At 43.2% G+C, this 15738-nt stretch overlaps 1 pseudogene; it reads left to right on the forward strand.

Moving 5' to 3' along the window:
* Positions 1 to 6127: 6127 nt before the first annotated feature.
* On the forward strand, positions 6128 to 6245 carry LOC126417196 (5S ribosomal RNA; annotated as a pseudogene).
* Positions 6246 to 15738: the final 9493 nt, after the last annotated feature.

Genomic DNA, 15738 nt, shown 5'->3' on the forward strand with positions numbered 1-15738 from the left:
ATATTACTCAAAGAAGACCAAAAATAGCAGGCATGCAGATTACCATTGAGACACCCCCACATGCAGAATGGTAGTGCCAAAATTTGTGAGGCCCAGTCTAGCAGTATTCTCAGTGTCTCTAACAGAGGAGAACGATATCGAAAGCTTAAAAATTGAGCTGGGCAGTTGTATAGTTACATCCGTCTACAAGCCTCCTGGTGAAAAATTTAACTTCAGTCCTCCGATGAATTTTTAAAATCTGGACACTCACTTCGTCGTGGGCGACTTTAACAGCTTCAGTAGCGCTTGGGGACACGAAGTCGATGACCTAAACGGAGAGGAGATACTGAAGTGGGCTGAATGCAAATGATTAACTCTCTTACACTGCAGGTTACCATCTTCATATAACAGAAGCCGCTGGAGAAGGGGATATAATCCAGACATAGTTTTCGCTAGCGACGCCCTTTCTCGTCGCTGAAGACTTTATCATCACCTGTACCTGGCACCCAACATAGACCAGTCTGCTGTAAAGCGTTTGCGCCTGTTAAATCACAGGTGATCGCGTTCCGTAGGGGGTTCAGCTTTACGAAGGCCAACTAGAGGAAACTCTGGATGAGGCAATACTAAGAATCGAACCTATACCTTCTATGATCGTTTTGTAGGCTCTGTGAAAGGATGCTCTCGCGCTCCGATCCACAGAACCTGCCGTACAACATACATTCCGGGTGTGAATGTCAAAACTGAAAGAATATCGTAGACTGTTTGATGAGGAGCCGTTCGATATGGATACAGTAAAAAAATGGTACAAATGGCTCTGAGCACTATGGGACTTACCTGCTGAGGTCATCAGTCCCCTAGAACTTAGAACTGCTTAAACCTAACTAACCTAAGGACATCACACACATCCATGCCCAAGGCAGGATTCGAACCTGCGACCGTAGCGGTCGCACGGTTCCAGACTGTAGCGCCTAGAACCGCTCGACCATCCCTGCCGGCCGATACAGTAAAGCCAGAACAAACACTATCCCAGAAACTGGCGAAAGCCAAACAAAATCGATGACTGAGATGGTAGAGAGTATTTACTTGTCTAAGAGTAGCAGGAAAGCTTGGCAACTGCCCAGACGACTCAGTAATGACTCTACTAAACCCAAAGTAAGAGTCAATGTAACTCCAAATCAAGTCCCCCACCAGGAGATGCTAAATGGGAAAACTGGAGGAAGAAAGATAAAATAGAGATTAACCGGCAACATCCAGAAACAAACTTACTGTCCACTAAGTTTATTTTGGAAGAACTGAAAGCTGCTATGAAAAAGTGTAAATCCGGGAAAGTACCAGGACTTGACAATTTATTGATGGAGCACGTAAAGCATTTTCACCCTGTGACCATGGGACGGCTACTGGAATTCTATAATAACTTTCTAGCACGACAGCAGATTCCTAAAATCTGGAGTAGGACAAAGATCATCGCCACACAGAAACCCGGCGAGACAGCTTGCGATGCCAAGAACTTTCGCCCTGTATCTATGTTGTGCTGTCTCTATAAAACCCTCGAAAGAATGTTGCTTAATCATCTCAGCCCTGTCACCGAGCCAGAACTGATCCCACAACAAGCTGGATTTAGACGCATTAAAAATTGTACAGTAGAAATCCTCAATATGACACAGAATATCGAGGATGGTTTTGAGCAGAGTTATGTCACAGTAGCAGTATTTGCGGATCTCTCTGCAGCTTATGATGCTGCGTAGCACAATATCACATCAGCTTCATAGGAACTCTCCCTTAGAACCGAGCTAGACGGTAAGAAAAATAGATTGAGAAAACAAAAAAGCGGTCTGCGCCAGGGTAGCGTCTAAGCACCTATCTTTTTTAATACCTGCAGTAACGATCAATTTCTTAACACAAAAAGCTTCATCTGTGCTGACGATCTGGCGCTAATATCTGAAGCCAAAGATTTCGAAACAATAGGAAGGTATCTAACAAATGTACTTCACACTCTCGCGGCATACTACCCAAATTAACTACCTGAAAACGAGCAGCACTATCATCATTCAAAATATCTGGGGGTCACTCTGGACCGTGAGCTTACATTCAGGAAGCACCGCCTAAAGGGAAAGATATCCGCCCGCAACAGCATCATCAGAAACCTCTAAAGTAATGGGTGGGGCGCCCAAGCGATAGGACTCAGAACATTGGCACTTGCGTTATGTTACTCTGCCACTGAATACGTCTGCCCTGTTTGGTACAGTTCTGTTCATTGCAGACATATGGATGTTGCCTTTAACATATAGAATACCATCAGGATGCTTGAAAGCGACGCCTACCTGTTAACTCTTCAGCTGGCGAGGGTAGCTCCTCAGACATAAGACCGGGGGTTGCCGCAAGCACAGAGGCACGTAAAGTGGAACTAAACGCTGCTCACCCGTTTCATCGACACCCATCTCCCCCACGCCCGGATTCCCGGGTTCGATTCCCGACGGGGTCAGGGATTTTCTCTGCCTCGTGATGACTGGGTGTTGTGTGCTGTCCTTAGGTTAGTTAGCTTTAAGTAGTTCTAAGTTCTAGGGGACTGATGACCATAGCTGTTGAGTCCCATAGTGCTCAGAGCCATTTGAACCATTTGAACACCCACCTCCCCTAAGGAGCTGAAATCTAGGAAGAACTTTCAGTAAATTTCCGTCAATGACAGTGCATCACCGTCACTGGCACGACAAAACTTGTGGACAACCAGAAAAGCAAATATCGCGTTATGGATGCCACCTTCGGAAGCCTTAACCCCAGATCAAAATCTTGAATGGGAAACGTGTAAGTCCCTCAACAGACTAAGGAGCGGAGCGGGAAGAAAAAAAGGATAATGTGGTCAAATGGAACTACTTTGGTGACCCATCAATTTTAAGCGAATGTGGAGCCTAACAAACCACCAAGCACCTGTACGACTGCCCTCGGAGCCCAGTTTCCTGCACCTATATGTATTATATTATTAATAATTTATGAGCAGCGAATAAATTCTCTTCTTTATTATACCAGGTGAATGTAATTAAAATGCAACTACTGACGGAGGTCCAATGTGGGCGGTAAGACAGCGAAACTTGTTAGATATGCTAATGAGTTAATGAGGAATGGACTTACGTTGGGAATAATTAGTTCCAGTTTTGGCCACCAGGTGCAAATCTGGCGCTGTAAACTATTTGTGCGACTGTCCACGCTGTCATTTGACCAGCCACAGCGTGAGTGACCCGTGTGGCTATCGAGAAGACAGACCGTGGGCTGTTAGTGAACCCGTCTTACTTGAACGGCAGTAGTTACAGTGCTGCATTGAGCAGTATCGCCGACTGAAAGGTCTGAGAAGAGGCACGATGTCATTAAATGGTTTAAAGAAGATGGTAATGAAATTCGAAATCACGGTTGAGCTTGGTGTGGCCCTGGAAGAGGATGGCATCCTATCGCGGTGGAATTACTGATGAGGTTGCTGTTGCTGTAATCGACCATGCGGCATGTCCCCCCCCCCTCCGGTAGCTGAATGGTCAGCGTGACGGATTGTCAGTCCTCTGGGCCCGGGTTCGATTCCCGACTGGGTCGGGGAATTTTCTTTGCCCAGTGACTGGGTGTTGTGCTGTTCTCATCATCATCCTATCATCCCCATCTGCTGCAGGTCGCAGAAGTGGCGTCAAGTTGAAAGACCGGCACCCGGCGAACGGCCTGCCCGACGGGGGGCCCTAACCATACGATTAAACAAATAAAAAAAAAAAACATGCAACATATGTCCTGGCTAGTGCTAGTGGCCGTGCAGTGGCACGAGAATTGACCAACATATGGTCAATAGTATAGAAAGTTCTGCGTCCAGATGGTGCAGCAGCCGAAACATCATGATCTTCTGCAACGTTCTGAATTTGCTCTTCGCTTTCCGGTACAGATCGAAGTTGATAACGTGTAGCCAGGCAATATTCTGTGAAGCGACGAGGCAGATTTTACACTACAGGGTGCAGTGAATACACAGAATTTCCGAATTTGGGGTAGTATTAAACCACGTGTCGTGCACGAAGAGCCAATGCACTTGCCGTATGTGACTGTGTGGCGTGGAATTACAGACGCTTTTATTCTGGGTCCCTTTTTTGAAGAGAAGAGAGTCAGGGGGCCTGTCAGGTGTATGGAGACATCTGCACGTTACCGAGGCATTTTGGTGCAGCATGTTATTCCTTCTTTAGAAGAGAGATGCTGTGTGGAAACCACTGTTATCATGCAAGATGGGGCAACACCTCCTGTCGCTCGCCCAGTGAAACATATGCTTAATGCAACCTTCCACGAGCGTGTATCTCCAGAGGTTTTGCAGACGCATTGCCTGCAAGATGACCTGATCTGAATCTATGTGACTTTTGGCTCTGTGGATATCTAGAAAGTGTTTAGGATCCTGATCTGAGGGCCAGTACACAGGAACACGTTGTTCATATTCCACCGAAACCGCTGGCAGCAACTGATGATCACGTCGTTTTACGGTTGCAGTATCTTGTCGACGTCTCTGGTGTTCATAATGAACAAACCGTGTAAGCGGTGCTTAACAATAGAACCAACATTATGCCACTCTCAGTTGTTTGACCTCTTCTGCCCACGTCCCGTCTCTCGTCCATTACACATGGAAACATTTCTATACGTCTTTCTTGCTTTCACAGCACCACATTTGCATCTGGTGGCCGAAACTTGAAGTAACTTCTTTTCCAGCGTAAAACGGCTCCTTACCAACGCATTAACATATCTACCAAGCTTTGTTGTCATGTGATAATTACAGCCCACACTGGGCCTCCGTAAGTTACTGCACTTTCATTATAACCACCCGATACTTATACTAGAATCAGTGTACCACAACTTCCACAAACAACAAAACATAGATTTTTGTCTTACTTCGAAATTTTTAGAAAGTTTATGTAATTTGTAATTTATTTAATAATTTTAAATTTTTGGTGAAATGTTATTCATCGTATACTTCATTTAAGTAATGTTTTCATAATGCTTCATTTGTATTAAACCTTCTCGCAAAATACGTAAAATTTTCAAAATCTGTGTACGGAAAATTGCAGGAAGGTAGTTTTATGGGGTGAGGGGGGCGGGGGGCCTCGGCTTTGGCAATTATGCCAGGTGGTCTCGTTCAGACTTTCTTCTGTTTATCTCATATCCTTCTCTTTACTTGCAACGGGCCCACTCGCCTATAAAAGCGTCTACATTTTTATAAGGTTTCTAGTGTTGCTGCACTTCCGTCGACAAACAAATCGAAGTAGATGTCAGCTCTTTAGGAACTGTCAAATACGGTAGATTACCTACGAGAGCATGTATCTAACAAAAAAAAAATGGCTCTGAGCACTATGGGACTCAACTGCTGTGGTCATCAGTCCTCTAGAACTTAGAACTAATTAAACCTAACTAACCTAAGGACATCACACACATCCATGCCCGAGGCAGGATTCGAACCTGCGACCGTAGCAGCAGCGCGGCTCCGGACTGGAGCGCCTAGAACCGCACGACCACCGCGGCCGGCGCTGTATCTAACAACTGCTTCCTTAGAGCTTTGGAATACTATTCAGTGACCACTCGTAAGTAACTCCTGTTAAAGAGTTTAGATCATTATGCTTCTTTTTTTGAAAAAGAAAACTTGGTCGAAGGTCAAGAGGGAGGATCCGATTCAGACGATGTGGTATCGCTAGAATATTCGAAAATGCGGTAAATTTTAGTTATTTCAGGCCTGCAGCCTAAACTTTACAAATAAATAGAGGAATTTGTGCGTCCAATTCGTTACAGATATACTTGAGATAACTGGGAGATGATAACTGCTGCAGTACCTCTTCGGTATCACACACAACTTCCCTGTGTATCATCGAATCACTCTTTTTGTCACATGTTTTTGCTCTTTGGCAAGAGAATGAAAACTGTTAAATAAGTTATATATTGTTATTCAGAATTAAAGAAATTACTTTGTATTCTTCAGTTTCAGTATTTCATTGACGGGGAACAGCACCGTTATTTCAAATTCCTTAAAGCATTTATTGATGATTCTATTAACACTTGCAGTATTTATTAGGAGACTAGTTTCGAATCCTTACAGGTTCATTTTCAAGCCTGACCTACTAAGGCTACAAAAATATTACTTAGTTGTCACTGAACGGGCAACGGCCTTGCCGCAGTGGATACACCGGTTCCCGTGAGATCACCGAAGTTAAGCGCTGTCGGGCGTGGCCAGCACTTGGATGGGTGACCATCCGGACCGCCATGCGCTGTTGCCATTTTTCGGGGTACCTCAGCCTCATGAAGCCAATCGACCGAACAGTAGCGGCTCCAGTCACAGAAAACCATCATAACGACCGGGAGAGCGGTGTGCTGACCACACGCCCATCCTAACTGCATCCTTATCTGAAGATGACACGGCGGTCGGATGGTCCCAATGGGCCACTTGTGGCCTGAAGACGGAGTGCTGTCACTGAACAGTGATTACAAAAATGATATTACAATAAAAAGTTGGAATGTGACAGAAATTAATTATCTGAATACAAACATACCTGCACTGACAGTGCCTGGTCTCAGTCACAAACACTGAGCGCAAAACATGCTATATAAATGTTTACAGGATGAATGCCACAGCCGGACGTTGTGTCCGAGCGGTTCTAGGCGCTTCAGTCCGGAACTGCGCCACTGCTACGGTCGCAGGTTCCAATCCTGCCTCGGGCATGGATGTGTGTGATATCCTTAGGTTAGTTAGGTTTAAGTAGTTCTAAGTTCTAGGGGACTGACGAACTCAGATGTTAAGTCCCATAGTGCCCAGAGCCATTTGAACCGCCCGCATCTCGTGGTCGTGCGATAGCGTTCTCGCTTCCCACGCCCGGGTTCCCGGGTTCGATTCCCGGCGGGGTCAGGGATTTTCTCTGCCTCGTGATGGCTGGGTGTTGTGTGCTGTCCTTAGGTTAGTTAGGTTTAAATAGTTCTAAGTTATAGGGGACTGATGACCATAGATGTTAAGTCCCATAGTGCTCAGAGCCATTTGAACCATTTGAACCCTTTGAATGCCACAATCCACACATGTCTGTTACCAAGTCCAAATCGAACTGGAGGTCAGCCAACAGTATGTCTAAATTGAAGGGGATTACTGCTGTCACCCGCAGCAGGACATAACGCGGAATCAGCGGCGACGAGCGAAAATGTTTACCGAACCAAGAATCGAACCTGGGATCTCCTGTTAATTAGGCAGGTTCGTTAAGCAGTACGCCACTCAGGACATAGCATTACCGCCAATACGCGGACTATATCGATACGCCTCAGGGCCGATCCACATACACATCGCGCGCTACCTATCCAAAGTCGTTGTCCATTTTACTACCATTCGCTACTTTGAAGTTCCCACTAAAAATCATATGCATTTGTGCATCCGCAGTGAAGAAAGTGGATCTATTTTCCAGAACAGACACCATGCATTGATGTAATTTGATACGCCCAGCTGGGCAATATATCCACCTTCTTCATTGCGGATGCATAAGTACGACTGACCCCATGTACCTCGGTCTGGTACACATTTTCGCTCGTCGCCGCAGATTCCTCGTAGTGTCCCCTGCAGCTGAAGCAGTGATCACCTTCAATTTACATATAACGTTTCACAGCTGCGGATTCTGCGTGGTGTCTGATTTGAACAGAAGACAAGCATTTCATCTTCAAGTGCGCCACCACGGTCAGTAGACGCATCTAATTAAAATAGGAGGCATTGCAGCGCTTTACCAACGTGTCACATGTAATATCAAGAACAAAGAAACAAATCACACTTCTTACTCCATCACAAATTCTGATTCGTTCAGACGGATGGCTGTCCTCGAAATGTCTAAACACATATACGAATTTACATTCATGAAACATTTACAAACAATACACATCGTACAATATGCATTAGATGAGTATGTGCCAAGCAAGATCGTAAGAGATGGAAACGAGCCGCCGTGTTACAACAATCTAGTTAGAAAACTGCTACGGAAGCAAAGGGAACTTCACAGCAAACATAAACAAAGCCGAAGCCTTGCAGACAAACAAAAATTACACGAAGCGAAATGTAGTGTGAGGAGGGCTTTGCGAGAGCCGTTGAAGGAATTCGAAAGTAAAGTTCAATGTACTGACTTGGCAGAAAAGCCGAAGAAATTTTGGTCTTATGTCAAAGCGGTAGGTGGATCAAAACAAAATGTCCAGACACTATGTGACCAAAATGGTACTGAAACAGAGAATGACAGACTAAAGGCCGAAATACTAAATGTCTTTTTCCAAAGCTGTTTCACAGAGGAAGACTGCACTGTAGTTCCTTCTATAGATTGTCGCACAGATGACAAAATGGTAGATATCGAAATAGATGACCGAGGGATAGAAAAACAATTAAAATTGCTCAAAAGAGGAAAGGCCGCTGGACCTGATGGGATACCAGTTCGATTTTACACAGAGTACGAGAAGTATGAAGATGAGATGAAGATGAAATGGGAGATACGTTACTGCGTGAAGAGTTTGACAGAGCACTGAAAGACCTGAGTCGAAACAAGGCCCCCGGAGTAGACAACATTCCATTGGAACTACTGACGGCCTTGGGAGAGCCAGTCCTGACAAAACTCTACCATCTGGTGAGCAAGATGTATGAAACAGGCGAAATACCCTCAGACTTCAAGAAGAATATAATAATTCCAATCCCAAAGAAAGCAGGTGTTGACAGATGTGAAAATTACCGAACTATCAGTTTAATAAGCCACAGCTGCAAAATACTAACACGAATTCTTTACAGACGAATGGAAAAACTGGTAGAAGCCGACCTCGGGGAAGATCAGTTTGGATTCCGTAGAAATACTGGAACATGTGAGGCAATACCGACCTTACGACTTATCTTGGAAGAAAGATTAAGGAAAGGTAAACCTACGATTCTAGCATTTGTAGACATAGAGAAAGCTTTTGACAATGTTGACTTGAATACTCTCTTTCAAATTCTAAAGGTGGCAGGGGTAAAATACAGGGAGCGAAAGGCTATTTACAATTTGTACAAAAACCAGATGGCAGTTATAAGAGTCGAGGGACATGAAAGGGAAGCAGTGGTTGGGAAGGGAGTAAGACAGGGTTGCAGCCTCACCCCGATGTTATTCAATCTGTATATTGAGCAAGCAGTAAAGGAAACAAAAGAAAAATTCAGAGTAGGTATTAAAATCCATGGAGAAGAAATAAAAACTTTGAGGTTCGCCGATGACATTGTAATTCTGTCAGAGACAGCAGAGGACGTGGAAGAGCAGTTGAATGGAACGGACAGTGTCTTGAAAGGAGGATATAAGATGAACATCAACAAAAGCAAAACGAGGATCATGGAATGTAGTTGAATTAAGTCGGGTGATGCTGAGGGAATTAGATTAGGAAATGAGACACTTAAAGTAGTAAAGGAGTTTTGCTATTTAGGGAGCAAAATAACTGATGATGGTCGAAGTAGAGAAGATATAAAATGTAGACTGGCAATGGCAAGTAAAGCGTTTCTGAAGAAGAGAAATTTGTTAACATCGAGTATAGATTTAAGGGTCAGGAAGTCATTTCTGAAAGTATGTGTATGGAGTGTAGCCATGTATGGAAGTGAAACATGGACGATAAATAGTTTGGACAAGAAGAGAATAGAACCTTTTGAAATGTGGTGTTACAGAAGAATGCTGAAGATTAGATGGGTAGATCACATAACTAATGAGGAAGTATTGAATAGGATTGGGGAGAAGAGAAGTTTGTGGCACAACTTGACCAGAAGAAGGGATCGGTTGGTAGGACATGTTCTGAGGCATCAAGGGATCACCAATTTAGTATTGGAGGGCAGCGTAGAGGGTAAAAATCGTAGAGGGAGACCAAGAGATGAATACACTAAGCAGATTCAGAAGGATGTAGGTTGCAGTAGGTACTGGGAGATGAAGAAGCTTGCCCAGGATAGAGTAGCATGGAGAGCTGCATCAAACCAGTCTCAGGACTGAAGACCACAACAACAACAACAACAATAACAACGAGGAGGAACTTGTCCCCCTTCTTGCAGCGGTGTACTGTAGGTCTCTAGAAGAGCGTAGCGTTCCAAAAGGTTGGAAAAGAGCACAGGTCATCCCCGTTTTCAAGAACGGACGTCGAACAGATGTGCAGAACTATAGACCTATACCTCTAACGTCGATCAGTTGTAGAATTTTGGAATACGTGTTATGTTCGAGTATATTGACTTTTCTGGAGACTAGAAATCTACTCTATAGGAATCAGCATGGGTTTAGAAAAGGACGATCGTGTGAAACCCAGCTCGCGCTATTCGTCCACGAGACTCAGAGCGCTATAGACACGGGTTCCCAGGTATACGCCGTGTTTCTTGACTTCCGCAAGGCGTTCGATACAGTTCCCCACAGTCGTTTAATGAACAAAGTAAGAGCATATGGACTATCATACCAATTGTGTGATTGGACTGAAGAGTTCCTTGATAACAGAACGCAGTACGTCGTTCTCAATGGAGTGAAGTCTTCCGAAGTAAGAGTGATTCCAGGTGTGCCGCAGGGGAGCGTCGTAGGACCGTTGCTATTTACAATATATAAATAAATGACCTTGTGGATAACATCGGAAGTTCACTGAGGCTTTTTGCAGATGAAGCTGTGGTGTATCGAGAGGTTGTAACAATGGAAAATTGTACTGAAATGCAGGAGGATCTGCAACGAATTGACGCATGGTGCAGGGAATGGTAATTGAATCTCAATGTAGACAAGTGTAATGTGCTGCGAAATCATAGAAAGAGAGATCCTTTATCATTTAGCTACAATATAGCAGGTCAGCAACTGGAAGCAGTTAATTCCATAAATTATCTGCGAGTAGGCATTAGGAGTGATTTAAAATGGACTGACCGTATAAAATTAATCGTCGGTAAAGCAGATGCCAGACTGAGATTCATTGGAAGAATCCTAAGGAAGTGCAGTCCTAAAACAACGGAAGTAGGTTACAGTACACTTGTTCGCCCGCTGCTTGAATACTGCTCACCGGTTTGGGATCCGTACCAGATAGGATTGACAGAAGAGATAGAGAAGACCCAACGGAGAGCAGCGCGCTTCGTTACAGGATTATTTAGTAATCGCGAAAGCGTTACGGAGGTGATAGATAAACTCCAGTGGAAGACTCTGCAAGAGAGACGCTCAGTAGCTCGTTCAAATGGTTCAAATGGCTCTGAGCACTATGGGACTTAACTTCTGAGGTCATCAGTCCCCTAGAACTTAGAACTGCTTAAACCTAACTAACCTAAGGACATCACACACATCCATGCCCGAAGCAGGACTCGAACCTGCGACCGTAGCGGTCGCGCGGCTCCAGACTGTAGCGCCTAGAACCGCTCGGCCACCACGGCCGGCCCTCAGTAGCTCGGTACGGGCTTTTGTTGAAGTTTAGAGAATATACCTTCACCGAGGAGTCAAGCAGTATATTGCTCCCTCCTACGTATATCTCGCTAAGAGACCATAAGGATAAAATCAGAGAGATTAGAGCCCACACAGAGGCATACCGACAATCTTTCTTTCCACGAACAATACGAGAAGGGAGAACCGATAGAGGTACTCAAGGTACCCTCCGCCACACACCGTCAGGTGGCTTGCTGAGTATGGATGTAGATGTAGATGTAGATATCGTTAGTTTAGCCAATACGTTTAGTAAAAAACACAGGTACATAGTCCTATTAAAACAGAGTCTCATAGCGCCGAATCATTACTGCCTCAGGCCATCCCGACCACTTTGAAATCGCCTTGCCCTGTACTCAAAGTACGTATCTGTTTATGCGAATACTTGTGATTTACAGAGGACGAATACTGAAATACGGATACTGAAGCATTTTACGTAATTCCAAACAACTTTGCGTTACTGGCCATGCATGCTGCATGAACAATCTTTTTCATATAGTGCCCCTATGATCACGCCAACCTACAGACACACACATCATGATTTGACATAATGTACTCCAATTACAGATGCACTTAAATGCTCTCCTACGAAACACTGGTTCAGATACAAACATTTTGATCCAACATGGTTGCTGGCTTAATATACATCTCTAATTACGGATTACACTCGAATGGTGTAATACATTTTCGTTAACGTCATTGAAACTAAGGTATTTTCTGGAGGGCACGAAAGTTAATATTATACAAACGGTACGTGGACAATACATCTGTAAGGTGATAAGAACGATTTGATTCATCTGCACTCCGTCTGCAACCAACAGTTTAGCGGTATTAGGTACATACTAGAGGTCGAGAAAGACAGGAAAATTAAATTTTTAGATTTGGCACTGACCAGGCTTGACGATAAACTTAGCTTCGCAATTTACCGTAAACCCACAGATATTGACGAAATACTTAATGAAAGTTCTAACCATCTCCAGCAACATAAGAAAGCCTACTTCAACGCCACGATATCGCGTCTATTGAAACTACCATTGGAGGAGGAAGAAGTAGAGGGTGAGCTGAATATCTTAAAGCAGGTAGCGGTGTCCAATGTGTTTAAAAGCGGCATAGTCAGACATATTTTAAAAAAGCAATCACGTAATATGTCACAGAAGGATAAAGATAAGAAATTTATCACTTTACAGTATCAAGGCCCCTTATCTCAAAAACTGGCGCATGCGTTTCATAAGGAATATAGAATCGCATTCCGTACCTCCGGGCCGCTACAACAAGGGCTAAGACACAAAGTTGTAGATAAAATGAGGAAGCGTAGATCAAAACTTGAAGCATCAGGAGTGTATAAATTGAAATGTGGAGCCTGTGATAGTTATTACATAGGTCAGACTGGCTGAAGCTTTCTAACACGATTCAGGGACCACATTGGCTGCAATAACAAGCCTGACGTTGGACAGCATTTAATTGCCACTAAACACAAAGCGGGTAGAATAGAAGACGTTCAGGAAATACTGCACAAGGCCCCAAAAAGAATGAAGCTGGATATTTTAGAGGATGAGAAATTTACAAACATAATGTAATGCAGCCAGATAAACATCTCAATGAGTAATCCGATTTTAGGTATAATATTTCGACCTTTTTAGAAGAGAAATTTAGGGCAATGAAGTAGCGCCCGCTTAGGCAGCACCATGATAAGCTGCGCGTCGAATGGAGTGTTCATGAAATTGGCACACACAATATTCGTCTAGAGTACATTTTAATTTGAATATGGGGACAACTTATTGCTTGAGTCACAGGTAGTCTCTTGTTTCATTAATACCATTATGTATCAGGGCTCCTCTTTCGACGAGAAACATATATAGGCAGGGATCATAGTAAATTAGTCCCTATAACGCACACAAGCACATGGCGTAGTAATAATGTGATGATATAGACATGAGGCATGACTAACTATACCACGCTTCACATGCAAGCCACTGGCGTTGTACGTCGTATTATTTCTTACCACTTGAACAGATCTCATAGTGAATGAACTTTAACACCCTGATCCCTGCATAGGCGGGGGTACGCATTACAACAATGTTGATGATATGCCGTGCAATGTACTCACGACTCACAAATGTTTCTTCTTAGTGCGTTTGCATGTTTTTAAAAGTGCAGCCTAAGGATTAGTTTCCCTAAATGGTGATTTGAGAACTACAAGCTACAGACAGGTACACAATGGCTGAACACAAACAGTGTTAAACGACTACGTTGTACGTTTGTTATGGTTGCGTTCCCTGAGGTGTATTGGGGTTTGAACGAAATCCTATTAGCTACAGTAAGTGGATACGTCGGTTGAGCAACCAGGGTTTGTAATTGTATACTCAAGCTCCGCAAAATGATTTGGGACATGCAGTGACTTCTCTTTTTTTGATTTCTGGAACTGATTAATAACACGCACATTGACAAGTGCCTACCCATGTATTTATCAAGATCTGGACATTTCATTGGACTCCCACTCAATGTCACCAGTGTCTTTACGACGCCGTAGGGGGCCACAGTGCCGTTTCCTGATAATGTTATGCACGGATATTAACAGAGTCTAAGGTTTGTATAGCATGATGTCTAGGATAAATGGTTTCCATGTAATGTGTGCAGATGACGTGCAAAATGCTCGTACACAGACGGTGGACAACAGCCTGATTTTAACATTTTTTTAAAAAAATATTTCTTGTCTTCCTAAATTTTATTAATTTTAAGTTTTAATTTATTTCGTTTTCAGTTAAGGGTACGTGGGTTTTCGCATGCAGCTACATACAACGGCCCTTTCAGTTTTAATTACCACGTTAGGTCCAAAAGTAGTATATGATGATCTCACAGCGATTAAACTGGAAAGTACTGCTCACTGTATAACACATAGCACAATGTTTCGAACGAGAGTGCTTTCTAGTGGATATTATATCATTTGAGTGTAATCTGTAATTAGAGATGCATATTAAGCCAGCAAACATGTTGGATAAGGATGAATGAATCTGAAACAATGTTTCGCAGGAGAGCGTTTAAGTGCATTTTTAATTCGATCAGCATGTCAGGTGATGTGTGTATAGGTTGGCGTGATCATAGGGGCACTACATGAAAAAGGTTGTTCATACAGAATGCGTGACCAGTAACGTATAATTGTTTGAAATTACGTAAAATGCTTGAGTACCCGTATTTCAGTATTCGCCCTCTCTAATATACAACAGGACTCGCATGAAGAGACACTCAGTTTCAGTACAGGAGATAGCGATTTCAAAGCGGCCGCGCAAGACGAGACTTAGTAAGGATTCTGTGCTATAAGACGTTGTTATATAAGGATTATGTAACTGTTTTTTGCTAAAAGTACTGGTTAGAAACGATATTATTGTTTTTAAATGCTTTATGTATGTAAACCATATGTATGTAGGCTTTTGGAGGACAGCCATCTGTATGTACGGCGCAGAATTTCTGATGGAGCAAAAATTGCGATTTGTTTCATTGTTCTCTATGTTACATGTGATTGCTTGGTAAAAGCGCTGCAATGCCTCCTATTTTAATTCAGTACGTCTATTGGTCGTTGACGCGTACTTAAACATGAAAAGCTTGTCTTCTCTTCAAATGTGTAACGAGTAGACGTCACACTAATATTGCATTTGTGTAATATCTGTACATTTGCCGTTGTCCTTTACTATCCTGATGTCAGGTTTAAAAACGGTGCTTAGACACATCCCCATTTTAAAACGCTACATGCCCAGTGGCTATGGATCTGCTGTTGTACGCGAGGCGCGACGCTAGCGCCATCGAAAGTTTCCTTGTGCTGTTGGCTGCGTCGATCTCTAGTTTGATTTTGCCTTGGTAGCAGACGCGTGTGGATTGTGACATTCAACCTGCTAACGTTTATAGAGCATGTATTGTAGCTCAGTGTTTATTATTAAGATCAGGCACAAAGAGTGCAGGTATGTTTGTATTCACATAATTAATTTCTGTCACATTTGAAATTTTTGTTGTAATACTACTTTTATACTCATTAAGAACTATATACTATTTTTGTATCTGCAATAAGCCAGACTTGAAAATGAACCTGTAAGGGTTCGAAACTAGTCGACTCACCTAATAAACACTGCAATTGTTGACAGAACCATCAATAAACGCGTTAAGGAATAAAGAAATTATATTGCGAAGAAGAAAAAAAGTTATCAGCGTATGTTCCTACGAAATCTGACAACACGTTGTTTATTCCTCGACGCAGACAATAATTATGTTTCTGAGTTTTCTTCTATTTTCTTAACCACAATGTGTTTCAAGGAATGTGAACTCGAGGAAGTAAACAAACGTT

The sequence above is a fragment of the Schistocerca serialis genome, chromosome 8 (assembly GCF_023864345.2).
Source record: "Schistocerca serialis cubense isolate TAMUIC-IGC-003099 chromosome 8, iqSchSeri2.2, whole genome shotgun sequence".
Lineage (NCBI taxonomy): Eukaryota > Metazoa > Arthropoda > Insecta > Orthoptera > Acrididae > Schistocerca > Schistocerca serialis.